At 37.5% G+C, this 15,141-nt stretch overlaps 1 protein-coding gene across 1 annotated transcript in view; it reads right to left on the bottom strand.

Moving 5' to 3' along the window:
• The window catches only part of LEKR1 (leucine, glutamate and lysine rich 1), a 187,259-nt gene that overhangs the window by 34,438 nt on the left and 137,680 nt on the right, over nucleotides 1–15,141 (bottom strand). The window lies entirely within an intron of this gene.

Raw genomic sequence — 15,141 nt, 5'->3', positions numbered from 1 at the left:
ATTTAAGGACACAAGCATATGAAGACATGTTGTACTTGGTAACCAGGATTATGAATATCATTTGAGGGAAACTTATTAAAAAAAAACTACCCAGACTTCTCTTTCCAGAAGTGTATTGGACTAGGTACTTTGACAACTCTCCTACTGAAAATAAGTAAACATTTTTTTTAACTTATAAAAAAGAATCTTAAAATTCATCAGTAAGCTGGACAAAAAGTGGGAAGGATGCAGAGAACAAAACTCAAGTGAAAGAACAGGAAAAGGATAGGAGTGGAAAACTACCGAAATCTGAATGAGATCTGTAGTTTAGTTAATTGTATTATACTGTTAATTTCTTAGTTTTTACAGATGTGTCATTGTTATTAAAAACTGCCAAAGAGAAACATAAACTCTCTCTTTACTGTCTTTGTAACTTTTCTGTAATTATTTCAAACTAAATCTTTAAAAAAGTGAAGTAAAAGGAAGAACCCCCAACAATAAGTAGAGCATTGAAACCAATTCTCACCTTGAAGGTACCTTCCAAATCTGATGAACTTGAGCTTTAAATTTCATAGCCATGAAGGGCTCGGGCGAGAGAGTCTAAAAGGAAACTCACCTGCATGAAGCTGCATCTCAAAGAACTGCACATGCAGTAAATGTGTGAAATTCACACCTAGTATGTGTAAAATTCAAATAACAACTCTCAAGGTACAAAAGAAAATTACTGGTTTTGAATTTTGTTGCTAGGTAGAGGGAAAAATATAAATCTCTCATAGGAATTTGTAAACACAAACTAACCCTAATGCAGATTTTTATTGTGAATTCATACAACCTGAGTGGTTAGAAGAGCTTCATGTTGAAAAGGTATCTTAAAGTGGTAATAGGTTAACTTTATCTCCAGATGCCTGGTAGAAAAAACACCAATATTTTTGGGAGCAAGCTATCTTCAACTTGGGACTCAAAGATTTTCTACAGATAAAAAGTCAAGACCTATGCTATCCTGATTTTTTAGAAATCACAAAACTATAAAAGAAAAAAGAAAGCCATAATGCAGCAACCCAAGGTCAAGCAGACAAATAATTCAGTAAGAATATAGAGGATTTTAACAATGCAAATAAGACTGATTTAAGGTTCATGTATAGAACCCTGTACCCAATTAGTAGAAAAACACACAATTATTTTCAGCTCACATGAAATGGACATCCTAGGCCAGAAAGTAAATTTCAAACAATTGTTGTCTGATTAACCTGTATGGTCCAACATGGTAGCCGCTAACCATATGTAGCTTCTAAGCACTTAAAGTGTAACTGGTTCAAATTAGGATGTGCCTAAATCTAAAATGGACACCATATTTGAAAACTTAGTACCTCTAAAAAATCTAAAATATCTGTGATAATTTTTAAAGATGATTACATATTTAAATAATTTGTATATATGGAGTTAAGTAAAATATATTACACATTTTACCTATTTTTCTCTTTTAATGTGGCAATTGAAAAATTTAAAATTACATGTGTTTCACATTATACTACTGAACAGCACTGTTAAGAGTCCATAGTCTCAGAAAACAAACGTCTGTAACAAAAGATATGTAAAATATCTCCATGTATTTGGAAGTTAAAAAATTTTATTTCTAAGTCATGGGTCAAGTAAAAAATCATAACTGATATTTAAAAATATTTAGAATTGAACAATAATGAAATTGCTACATATCAAAACTTACACAATATAGTTAAAGCAGAAAGGATAACTCAATTGTGGTATAGTTTAGAATACAATACAGATAAAGAAATGAAAGCTTTTCAGCTACATGCACCATAATAGACAAATCCCAGAAACATAATCTTGAGCACAAAGAAAAAAAACATTGGGTAACACTTATAGTATGATTTTATTTCTATGAAGATAAAATATATGCAAACCCTAACTTTTTTAAGGAATGTAAACAACTTGGTAAGATTATAAAGTGAAGAAAAGAAACATCAGGTGTTATCTATAGGTTTTAATAGATACTCTTTATCCATTTGAGGAAGTTCCCTTCTATTCCTAGTTTGCTGAGAACCACAAAATGCAAGTTGGTGGTTTCCTCTGCGGAATGAGGCACTGTGGTGGGACTGGGGAGAAACACAAAGGGACTTCAAAGCTAATGGTAAGGTTCTTTTCCCTAAACTGAGTGGTTGACACAAAAATGTTCACTGTATTGTACTACTTTATACTTTACACCTATGTTCAGCTCCCATGTATCTATTCAATATTTATTTAAAAAATAATTAGTGATTAAAGCCTGAGCACATGCATGTGGAGGAAAAGGAATCAAAGGGAAAGACTATGGTGAAGGACCAGGCAGGTGACTAGTAGGGTAGAGTTTACCGTCAGCTATGCACACTTGGGATAAGGCAGTGTCATTGGGCCCTGAAAGGACAGAGGTGAATTAGGAAGGCAGGATCCCTGTCCAAAAGGTGCTCAAAATCCAGTAATGTGAAAGAAAAATTTATCTTTCAGAGTGTGAGGTGCACCCAGCAGGTTCTGATGCTTGCTTAGTAGTTGCTAGGCTGAAGTAAGTGAAACAGAAGAAACAAAGAATGAGGACAGCAAAAGTGGGAGTACATTAAAAATCTCATTTGTGGCTTTCCTACAAATATTTGTCCATTCCTGTCTCCCTTGCAGACTCATCTTCCCGTACTTGTCGTTTAAATGTTTGTGTTCCTCAGCACTTTTTCCTTTCTACTCTTTCTCTAGGTGATCTTATCCACTTCTATGCTTGAAATGCAATCTAGATGCTGACAACTCCCAAATTTTATCTCTGGCTCAGATCTATTCTCTATTCTGAGTATCTGACTCATGAATCCAACTCACTGACTGCTCTACTTTTATATTTCAGGGACAACTCAAACTTAACATATTTGTAATCTCAGAGGCTCAAAGTACTAGAGTTTATTTTTTGCTCATGTTATGTGTCATCTGCTGCTTTGTGCCCCACGTTTTGTTCCAGGATGTAGCTCAAGGAGCAACTCTTACCAAGGAATGCTATTTTTTGTGGCAGACGGAAAAGAAAAATCTCCAAAACTTTGGATCTGTTAAAGCTTCTACTCAGAATTGGTGCATTCTCTCACATTTCAGTGGCAAGAACAAGTTGAGTGGCCAAGTCTGACGACAGTCAGGCATGGACAGAATAGTCCTCTCACTGGGAGGTGTGCACCTGGCATGGGGCGGAGCCCATCGAAATTCTGAAATTCCCTTGGAAGCCAACGTGAGGATCTCTACCCTGGAGGTGGAGGATATTCCTTGCTCAGATTATGGTTCATTTTTTTTTTAAGATTTTATTTATTTATTTGACAGAGAGAGACACAGAGAGAGAGAGGGAACACAAGCAGGGCGAATGGGAGAGAGAGAAGCAGGCTTCCCGCTGAGCAGGGAGCCTGATGCGGGGCTCAATCACAGGACCCTGGGATCATGACCTGAGCAGAAGGCAAATGCTTAACGACTGAGCCACCCAGGTGCCCCATCATTTTTATTGCTGAGTAGTATTTCATTGTATGGCCACACCACAATTTATTTGATCAACTCACCTGTTGATAGACATATAGGTTGTTTCACAGGTTTGCGCTATTACAAATAAAGCTGCTATCAATACCTCTGTACAAGTTTTTTTTATAGATAATCCCTTAATTTCTCCTGAGTAAAACACCTGGGTAGCAAGGTTAAGTGTAATGCTTAACTTTTTAAGAAACTTCCAAACTTTCCCAAAGAGGTTATACTGTTTTACATCCCAACCAGCAGGGTACGAGAATTCGTTTCTCCACGTCCTTGTCAACACTTGGTTATGTTCAGACTTTTTAATTTGAGACATTATGAAAGTGTGTAGTAGTATCTCACCATGGCTTTAATTTGCATTTCCCTAATGACTAATGATGTTGAGCGTATTTTTTGTGTACTTATTGACCACTTGTATATCTTCATTGGTGAAGTGTCTGTTCAAATCTTTCATTCATTCTTTATTAGGTTGTTTATGGTCATATAATGGAGTTTCTAAAGTTCTTTACATATTCTGGAAACAAGTCTTTTATGAGATGTTTATTTTGCAAATATATTATTCCAGTCTACAGCTTGTCTTTTCATTCTCTAAACTGTCTTTATAAGAAACAGAAGTCTTAATTTTAATGAAGTCCAACTTATCAGGGTTATTTTTTTCTTTTATGGAGTGTTCTTTTAGTGTTGAATCCAAGAAATCTTTGCCCAACTCAAGGTCATAAAGGTTGTTCTTCCATGTCTTCTTTTAGAAATTTATGATTTTAGGTTTTATATTTAGATCTATATTTTGAATTTATATATTTCATAGTATGAATCAAAGTTCATTTTTCACACATGTATATACAATTATTCTAATACCAATGGTTTTAAAATACTATCTTTTCTCCAATGAATTGTTTTAGTACCCATGTAGAAAATCAATTAACCATATATGTGTGCCTATTTCTGGATTCTCTATTCTGTTCCACTGATCTATTTGTCTTTCTTGAGACTAGTACCACACTGTATTAAATATGTAGCTTCATAAGAAGTCTTGAATTCAGGTATTGACTTTGATCTTTTGACCATTTAGGTTTTATTTATTTATTTATTTGACAGAGAGAGAGAGAGACAGTGAGAGAGGGAATACAAGCAGGGGGAGTGGGAGAGGGAGAAGTAGGCTTCCCTACTCTCTCTGAGCAGGGAGCCTGATGCGGGGCTCAATCCCAGGACCTTGGATCATGACCTGAGCCGAAGGCAGAAGCTTAAGGACTGAGCCACCCAGGTGTCCCAATTTAAATTGTTTTTTTTCCAAAGTTGTTTTGATTATTCTAGGTCCTTTGCATTTACATGTGAATTTTAGAATTAGCTTGTTAATTTCTACAAAAAGTTGTGTTGGAATTTTGTGATTGCACTCTTTTTTTTTTTAGATAGAGTGTGTGTGTGTGTGTGTGTGTATGTGTGTGTGTGTGCACGCGCGCGCGCGCGCGCGAAGAAGGAGAGCTGAGCGTGGAGCTGAGCACAAAGCCTGACACGGGGCTCCATCTCATGACCCTGAGATCATGACCTGAGACGAAATCAAGAGTCTGATCCTTAACTGAGCCACCTAAGTGCCCCGATCCACTTATCATTATGAAATGAATTTCTTTATTCCTGGTAATATTCTTTGTTCTAAAATCTACTTTATATGATATCAATAGTATTTCAGCTTTCTTTTGATTAGCATCAACTTGGTGTATTTTTTTCATTGTTTTACTTTTAAATTATTTGTGTCAATTACGTTTTAAATAAACTTCCTATAGGCAGATTATAGCTGAATCTTACTTTTTTAAATACAATCTGATAATCTTCACCTTTTAATTGGAATGTTTAGACAATTTACATTTAATTCAATTGTTGATATGGTTAGCCTTAAATCTACCATCTTGCTATTTGTTTCCTATTTATCTCATCTGTTGTGTGCTTTTCCTTCTTTTTTCTGCCTTCTTTTGGATTTTGCATGTGTCTTATGATTCTATTTTATCCACTGTTTTGGCTGTTTAGCTATAAATCTTTTGTTTAGTTTTATTTTAGTGGTTGCTATAGGATTAATAAGGGCCATCTCTAACTTATCACAGTTGTGGTAGACTAATTGCCTTCAAAGATATCCATGTCCTAATCTACAGAGTCTGTATGTTACTTTATATGGCAAAAGGGACTTTGCAGATGTGATTCAAGTTAAAAGTCTTGAGATGGGGAGATTATCTTGGATTATTTGGCTGTGCCCTAAATGTAATTACCAAGGCCTTTATAAGAGAGAGGCGAGAGCATTAATGTGGGTGAAGATAATGATGTGACAAAGGAAGCAGAGATTGGATTCATGAGGCTAGGACGCAGAGTGCCAGCAGCCTCTTAAAGCTGGAAGAAGCAAGGAAGGGGCTTTCCCCTGGAACTTCCAGAAAGAACCAGCCCTAGTGACACATTGATTTTAGCCCCTTAACACTCGTTTGGACTTCTGACCTGCAAAACCATAAGATAATAAATTTGTGATGTTTTAAGCCACGAAATTTGGGGCAATTTGTTATAGCAGCAATAGAAAACTAATGCCATGTTCTACCTTCAAGTGGTATTATACAACTTTAGGTATGAGATTAGAATTTTATAATAGTAAACCTAATCAAATAAGGAACAGCAGTCGATGGAAACTGAGTAGCACTTGACCTGGTTTTTAAAATGCTAGTATACAGAATGGATGTGGTTGGCCATGCCCTTGTTAGAGGTAGCAGACAGCACAGTCTTGGCAATTTGGTCCATTTTATTTCTTAAGCCTGGTTTCCTATTTGAAAAGAGGTCTTACTGATTAGAAAATTCCAACAAGCATTTCCAGATGGGTGCCTGTCAGTACACTAGAAGTTACCTTTATTGTAAAATGGGTGTTGCTGAGTATTCGAGATGCTCAAATTTCAGTCTCTCTGGAGACAAATATAATTTAGATACAACCCAAAGTGGAATCCATTCCATATACATTCCTCTCATAGGCTGAGTGCAAAACACCACTGCTGTTATATGTTCCCTTTTAGAACAAAAACTGAAAATCTAGTAGATTATAGATGCTAAAATATAGTAGGCCAAGATTTAAACAATGTTAATGAAGTGATAATTATTCACTGAATTTTCAGAGTTATGAAGTTCCCTATGACATTTCCACAAAGTATAAGGTGTTTTGAATGAACTCTTTTAAAAATCATAGACTTAAAGTCTGCAGTGGTAAGTTTGCTTGACATTTATGACTATAGAAATGAGAAGGACTTTCAGATTTCTTTGATACCCTGTTGAGCCTCTGACCCAGACTCTAAGACTCTTGTGCGATTCTTTAGTGGGACAAGGCAGAAAGAATAATTATATGTGATTATACAAATACTTCCCCTGATTAGCATGAAATGGGCATTGAGTAATGTAAACAGAGATGATTATATATTTGAAAAAGATAATCCCAATTCCAAAAACAAAAATCACACTTATATACTATACCCATGGAAGAGCTTACACATTGTTCAGGAATACAAAACCATTTTAAGACACTGATGATGAAAAAAAAAGCTCGTGTTGAAAGAAACTAAAAGGGATCAATTTTGACTCTTGTGAGTCTTTCTGCTAGAAATCTAGAGGAATGATAAGAAAAAAAACATTGTTAGATGCATATTCCATGTTTTTCCATGTTATAAAAAGCTGAAAATATGTAGCCCTTTTTGAATATCATACAGACATCTAATTTCCTCTTCAGAACCAGTTCTAGAGATAAAGATGCCTTAGAGTTACAGGAAACAACACAGATTTAGGTCCTAAATTTGGATTTTACTAAGAATCTAATAAAGAAGATTATAACTAGAATCTAGGAGTTTGGACTGTATTCCCACCTCTGATTTTTGATAAGTCAGAAGCTTTCTGGACCTGAGAGGAACACTGGGAGCTTTTGAATTTTAACTCATGCAATCATGGTTTCATTCGGATTAAATTCTCATCCATACATCCATCTATCCAGCAAATATTTATTGAGTGCCCATTATGTGTCAGGCATTGTTTTAGTCTCTGAGGATATAGTGGTTCTTTCTTGCCATTTTTTTGGTAATACACTAATGTAATTACCTAAATGTTCAAAGAAACAAGATCATGAAGTAGAAAATGACCATCTAAAGTGACACAATTCATAAGCAATGCTGGCTCAAGCTCATACCAGCTTTGAGCTTTCTGCCGTGCTATGCTGTCTTGGCTTTCTATATTTGGGAGGGAGGTGTGGCTATCTGCAGCACTCTCCCCTGCAATTTCATGAAATATTGTTTCAAAATAACATTTCTGGAGTTGACACAACAGGCAAACTAGGATCTCTCGCAATTAAGAGTATTTATTTTAGAATTTTTAACTTTTAGATCCTTAGACCCAAAAGAAAATGAGAATCTAATTTCTTATATACATGCAAATATCTTGATTCCCTTAATTGTAGTTAAAAACGTAACTGCAAACAAATGTCAAACCATAATGCCAAATGACAGCTTTAAATTCTATTTCACAAGTTGTTCTTTTAGAGATGTCTTCACATTGTCAATCAAAGAGATAATTTTGATTTTGCCACAACTCTTGCCTTAGTTAAAAGCAGTTAACTCTGTGGTATCATAAGAAGTTTGGCCAGCCTCTTGTTCTGAGAGCTGTTGATAGATAGGAAATCAGAGAAAGAGATGAGTCTTGGAAAAAAAAATGATAAGGTTTCTTATTTTAGAGTGATGTTACTTAAAACATTTTGTTTCATAATGCTTTCAACTAATAGGATAGCATCGAAATTGAATCACTCCACAAACTGATCTTATAACTTGAAGAGTAAAGCAGATAATATTGAATTTGACAGATATTTAATAAATAGCTACATCACCAGTGCAGGGTATAAACATTAATAAGATAGGATGCTTTAAGGAGTTAGCAACCTAAGAAAAGATGAAAAGAGGGGGAATACATTTTCCAAGCACTTACAACCTAGCAGGCAAAATGTTAGATGCTTTAGTCTTCATGAGAAGATAGCTATTATTACTATCCCCATTTTACAGATAAGGAAAATGAGCCTTAAAGTGGCTGAGTTGTCCAAATTTGATACTGGTCAAGTGGAGACTTAAACCTATTTGCTTAACTCTAAAGTCCGTTTTTTTTTATACTTAAGCCACAGTACCATGAGGTAACAGACCCTTTATACACTGCTTCTGAATCCTTTTTTATAGTCTACATTTCTCATTTTTTTAATCTTCTTGAAAATATGGCAAGCCTCATTAAAGGAATTAAACATTAAGCTTCTCTTCTTCTAGAATGTGCTGTGAAATGTTATTATTCTATTTTCATTCTGAAGATATAGTTCCACTTCTGATTTTGCCAAGACACTAGAGAATAGAAGACAAAAGTCACCATCTTATATTTATTGAGTGAATGGAAGAATCCTGAAAGAGTAGAGAGGTGGGGTAAGAAAGTGAGGGGGCGGGGAGAGGAGACACAGAGGGAACACTCTGGGTTCTCCCAGGGCTGGGAGTCCCCTGAAGGCTCAGTGTTACAACATGGTTGAGAAAGAAGTCACACAGAGAGGAGCTGACAAAACAGACCTTCAAGACAGATGCTGAGGGAACTATGTGAACTGTAGTGGAGGGAACAAGGGCAATGAGGTTAGACACAGCAGAGCTTGAGTTCTGTCTTTGCCAATTATGTGACCCTGAGTGAGAGATTTAGCCTTGCTTAACCTCTTTCCTTATGTAGAAAATGTGGGAAAATGTGGAAAATGACCTGCTTCACAGGTGAAGGTTCCCAACTCTGCTAACCAGTGCCTTTGGGCAAATTTGGAAATGACTTCCCCTCTGGGTTGGTAAATTAGAAATGATATTCCTTCTGGCTGGGGTCAGACCTAGAGACAGAAGGCTTGATAAGGGAAGAAGGGAATAGCATACTTATGAAAGAAAACTGAGCTCCTTCCCCTGTGGCACGTGGCAAGGACAACAGAGTCCTGACTGGTTTTCTGATCCCTTACTCCTTCCACTGAGTGCCACATAAGGATGCATCTCATTCATGGGGCGCCCGGGTGGCTCAGTCGGTTAAGCACCCACCTTTGGCTCAGGTCATGATCCCAGGGTCCTGGGATTGAGCTCCCAATCATATGGGCTCCCTGCTCAGGGGGGAGCCTGCTTCTCCTTCTCCTCCCTGCTCATGCTCTCTTCTCACTATCTCTGTCTCTCTCCCTCTCTCAAATAAATAAATAAAATCTTAAAAAAAGAAAAAAGGACGCATCTCACTCAGGACATGATCACAGAAGCCCTTAGAGGGCTCCCCGGAACTGTGATACCTATGGATTGTGTGTGAGAGAGTTTGAGGGAGGCGGGGTAGGGGGAAAAGAGAGGGGAGAGAGAGCATGAAGAAGCCTGCATGTTTAATTATGGGGTCATGTCATATACAGGAAAGCAGGAAACTCTCTGAAACTCCTGAAAAATAAATTGCTAGATTTTTGTATATGTTCTTCTGGGGTGAGGGTTTGTAGTTTTCAGTTAAAAACAAACGAACAAACAAAAATCAAAGACAAAGGGAGAAAGGAGAGGACCTGGGAACTGAAAAGAAGTTAAGGTCACATGTGTAAGGGAGGCTGAATAAAACCCTTCCTTATAGCCTATAAGATACCCTTCTGGAGGGACAGGAAACACTTAAGAAAACTTCATTTAAAATAGATAAAGAGGAGCACCTGGATGGCTCAGTCGGTTAGCCCCGCATCGGGCTCCTTGCTCAGCAGGGAGTCTGCTTCTCCCTCCCCCTGCCTCGTCCCAGCTTGTGCGCCCTCTTGTGCTCTTGAACTCTTCCGCGCTCTCTCTCTCTAATAAATAAATAAATCTTAAAAAAAATAAAATAGAGTTAGACAGACAAAGAGATACAGACATATATTATTTATTTCACAGAAGAAATAACACGTAAGCAACTTGCACATAACTTTGGTTACAACAAAGCTTTTCCTCCAACAATGCTCTTCACTAATTCCATTCTATTATTGGCAAGTCAGTCAAATAAGTATTTTCCTATAGTTCTTCTTGGAATGTACCAAGATGGTGCTAATACAGCTCTTGGGAATGCATAGAGTATGAGAGCTGTTACAGACAGCTGCGTGTTTCAGCACTATGGTTGTAGCCCACGTGTTAGTGCATAAATTTCTCTAAGTGTTATATGTGGGCAGTCTCCAAGCTTAAACACATATGTCCTTATAAAACGTTATTTGTAAGTTGGTTATAGGGAATTCCAAACACATTTTACCATAGAAATACTTTTCTATAAAAATGGCATTAGGCCTGCAGGCCAGCCCACAGAACCCTATTTAATCCACTATAGGCCTGAAGCGCTGTCACAAATTCACAGTCTGGGCCGAGTTCTGGCTCTGGCTGATGAGCCCCTCTAGCCCAGAAGCAGGAGAGCAGAGAGCTCTTTGTATAGAATTGAGAAAACAGCTGCCCTTTTCTCTGGCGCTGGCCACTGTGCTGGCTGCATCCTTCCTCATCCACCAAGGAGACCTCTCTCTCCAGCCTCAGTGTCTGTAACCAAGCTGGCCAGACCTCTGCCCCCAGCATCCGTGATCTCGAAGGACCTACTTTTCCTCCTTCCAGTGGAGCCTCTTGTCCTAACAGAGCTCCCTGAGTGTGGGGCAGAAAGCAACGCATCATTAAGTAGATTTGTCCTAATACTTCAAGTATTTCCTAGTTACCAATTCCTCTCCTGCCCCAAATTCAGTTCTACCAGTTTTTTCCTAGGGTCAGTTTTGGCTTTTTACATCTTCCTTTTCTCCTCTTCTGAAGCTACATAGCATCTAAATTGCACCTTTCTCATCACGGTCTCAGTGGAGTTTTGGCGGGGGTTCTGTATCAGGCAAGGGGAGGGAGGGGCGGCATGTACGTGAGGCTGCCTGAGCTTATGGAAGCACACACCGTCACTGGGAGCAACTTGAGCTTTGGCCTTTGGAGAGCACATCTGCCAGCCTGGTTGGTTGCAAGTCCTTCCGTGACGGTGGTTTTGGACGTTGCTGTGTAGCAGATTTCCAGGCACCACCCAGTGCTACTGAACAAGAATCTCTGTGTTATCAGTATCTTTATCATTTCTTCTTTGGAGGGACTTTTCACATCTCCAACTGCCTAGGAACACCTCTATTTAGAGGACCCACTGGCACTTCAAAGCAAAGCTTTACAGGGAAACTTGCTCAGTTGAGAGACAGGTTACTACTAAAGGGAAGAAAGCGGAGAGAGGAAAGCCAACACCATGCATGAACCTTAAGGAATGTCTGTGGTCAGGAGGGGATGGAAAAGAACCAGAGACAGAAAGGGGGCAGGTTAACTGGTTGCCCCAGCTGTCAAAGGAAGACTTGTATTATTTACATATATAATACCTAATTTATATTTTAATATCTTGAAGCTGTTCATTGATTTTTGCCTTTGCCTAGATGGGGAAGTTTTAATATCACAGAACTATCCATTTTCTTAGTATTTTTAAAATTGTTCTTTAAAGTTAAAATTATAGTCTTTTGTTTCAAATGAGATTTTCATATATCTTTGATAAACATAAAGATCTAGTGTCTAATGTGTATTGGTGGTTTTTTTTTTTTTAATCCTGTACCATTTTAGGCATAACAGATTGCTTAAAGAGAAAGAGGATTCTTTGATTGGCTTGTCAACAAAAGTTTCAAGGTAGGTTTGGACAGAAATGTCAAAAGCTTCCAAAAGGTCATTATTCTTCAAAATATCCTTTGAACTTGGCTTTCTTTTATTTTTAAGATTTATTTATTTATTTGAGAGAGAGAGAGAGTGCATGGGGGAGACGGGCTGAGAGAGAGGGAGAGAAGACGACTCCCTGCTGAGAGCAGAACCTGATGCAATGCAAGGCTCCATCCCACGACCCAAGATCGTGACCTGAGCTAAAATCAAGAGTCAAATGCTTAACCGCCTGAGCCATCCAGGTGCCCCTAACTTGGCTTTCATATATCCCTTTTGGCTCAAAATGGAGTAAATCCTGGCTATTTTGCCACTACCCACTTGGTACAGACATTTAAATAACCCAGCACAAGCTGGCAAGGGGTAGGAGCTGAAGATTTTCATTTTGCTCATGTCTGTTAGGCTTAACCATACATAAAGTCCTTTCATTAATATCAAAGCAGTAAATGACCTGAGCTGTTCCCACTGCCCATCGCCATACCTTCTCCACTCAGCATCAGAACAATCTTTCCACAGGGTCACTCCTCTGCTTAAATCCCCTCAATGGTTTCTTTTCATTGCACTGTATATAATACCCAACTCCCAAAGGCCTAGGAGACCCTGCATGGTTTGGTCCTCGTCTGTCTCATTCACACTTGTTAGGCCTAAAGTCACACTGCCATTTCTGAGAACTCACCAAGCTTGCTCTTTGCTTGTAAAGCTCTTCCTGGCTTTTGGCCCAGTTACTTTTACTTGTCTTCCTTTGTGTATCATCTTGGAAGTCACTTTTATGACTGCTCTTTCCAAATCAGGACCCCTTTCTATCAGTCTCTGCAACAATACCCTTTTACTTATTTTATATCTGTTATTACAATCTGTAATTATTCTAGTTAGCTCTTTACTTTTTTTTTTAACTATGCATCTCTCATTAGAATGTAAGCTTCTTGAGGACAGGGATGTTTCAGATTCACTCTTATATCCCCAGGGTACATAGTACCTGGCATACAGTAAATGCTCAACAAATAATTGTTGACTGACTAAATTACCCAAAGCAAGTCATTCATTCCCTCAACAAATATTTATCGAGTGGATACATGCTAGACTTTGAGGATACAATAGAGGACAAGGCAGACAAAATTTGAAGGTGGCCTAGGACAAAGAAAAAGGACAATGGGTTATGTCTAGGAGTAATCCTATGATAGTATGATAACTTACTGGTGCATAAGCACATTTTTATTTGTTATGTGGCAGATAGTAAACTTAGTGTCACCAAATGATTAGGTAATACCATGCCTGCTTTTGGATAGACCAAAGTGTAAAGAGCAAAGAAGGAAACAGGGCAAGTATATGAAAGAAAAAAAAGGGGAGAAGAAGAGAAGGTGGTAGTTCAGTGATGTCTCTATTCTCTGAAAACGTAAAGAAATTATCTTTCTCATTCAACACTTAAAACATAAGGTTAAGATTAGAACCATACTTAATGTCTTTAAAATGTGGCAAAACATACACATCCAGGTGAGCATGTATTTCAAAGCAATCCTCCAAGAAAGTTCTCTATTTATTCTAATGATGCCATCAATCCTCAAAACACTCATAAGACTGCCTTCTTCAAACTGCAGCAAGGGATAATTTACTAAAAAAAAAAAAAAAATACAATTTATTTTTTATCCCACATGGTATTTCCCAGATTGACTTCCTACCATGTTCACAGGACTTGCTTTCACTGAACCTACTGAGACGGTTTTTAAAATCAAATTCATAAAAAAATAAAAAAATAAAAAAAATCAAATTCATCCTAAAGGGCAAAGATTCATCATACAGAGACTATTCTAAAACATATGCACTTAAGTCAATCCTCAGAAAAGAGTTCCAGAAATGTTTGAGCAAAGACAGGATCTTTTCAATGACCACTGTAAAGAAGATGGCATTCATTCTGATAAACAAGTAAATCTAATTAATCTGACACCATTAGAAGTGGGGTATTCTAGGTAATACAGGAATATAAGGAAATTACTCAGATAACCAAAGTTATAAGCAGATTTTTAAAAATTTCTTTCTTGGTGTCCTCGTACATATGATTCTGTACTTTTTAATGTAGAGTATAAAGCTGATTTTTATTTTTCTCACTCAGGGTCATCATGATGGCCATCAGTTATTAACCCATGTTATAAATATAGGAACACTCAAAGTTATTGATGTGTGTTAGGCTGTCTTTATTGCATATTAGGTCAAATTGCAATGCTTTTCAAGTTTTTGTTTGGATTTAGAGGTTTTTTTCTTCTTATGCATGACCAATCTTTCAGCTGCCATTCCTTCTTGTTATTAGTAACTTGGCCCTTGCAAATTCCATACTTATGAAATTGCTGCTTCTAATGGGCTATGGGCTGAGTGACCATGCAATTGTGAAATGGCAGAGGTGGTGGGGTGGAATGAAGAGTCATGTAACTATAAGCTATACCATCTTTGCAAGAGGCAGGTTGTTGGTATGGCTGAGTCAGGAACAAATCATGGGTGGCAATCAGCATCGCAGTTGTTCATCTTATCCCAGGTTGGACCAGAGATAAGACTTGTTCTCCTATGAACTGGACAGAACCCCTTCTAGCCTGGAGTAGAGACAGATATAACCCAGGGCAAAGAGTTGATGAAAAAGTTCTAAGACAATTAACTTAATTCTAAGCCGCTTGCTACCCACTCCCAGACTTTTCCTCTGGGAGCAAATAGCTGCCTTTGTAAAGAACTAAAAAAAAGTTTATAAATCTTCTAAGTTAGAAACTGGTCTAATACTCATAAAATGAAATTAACAAAATAAAAAATAAACTAAAAGAATTCTGGGAAGAATGAAAAACAAATAGCCAATTTTGCATTCTGTGCACAGAGAATAATGTAAGACAAAAATTCTTGCCTTATGGAACTTATGTTCTTCTGGAATATAATAGTT

This window comes from Zalophus californianus, chromosome 1, assembly GCF_009762305.2.
Source record: "Zalophus californianus isolate mZalCal1 chromosome 1, mZalCal1.pri.v2, whole genome shotgun sequence".
Classification (NCBI taxonomy): Eukaryota; Metazoa; Chordata; class Mammalia; order Carnivora; family Otariidae; genus Zalophus; species Zalophus californianus.
The sequence above is the reverse complement of the archived record's forward strand: the minus strand, read 5'-3'. Positions and strand labels throughout refer to the sequence as shown.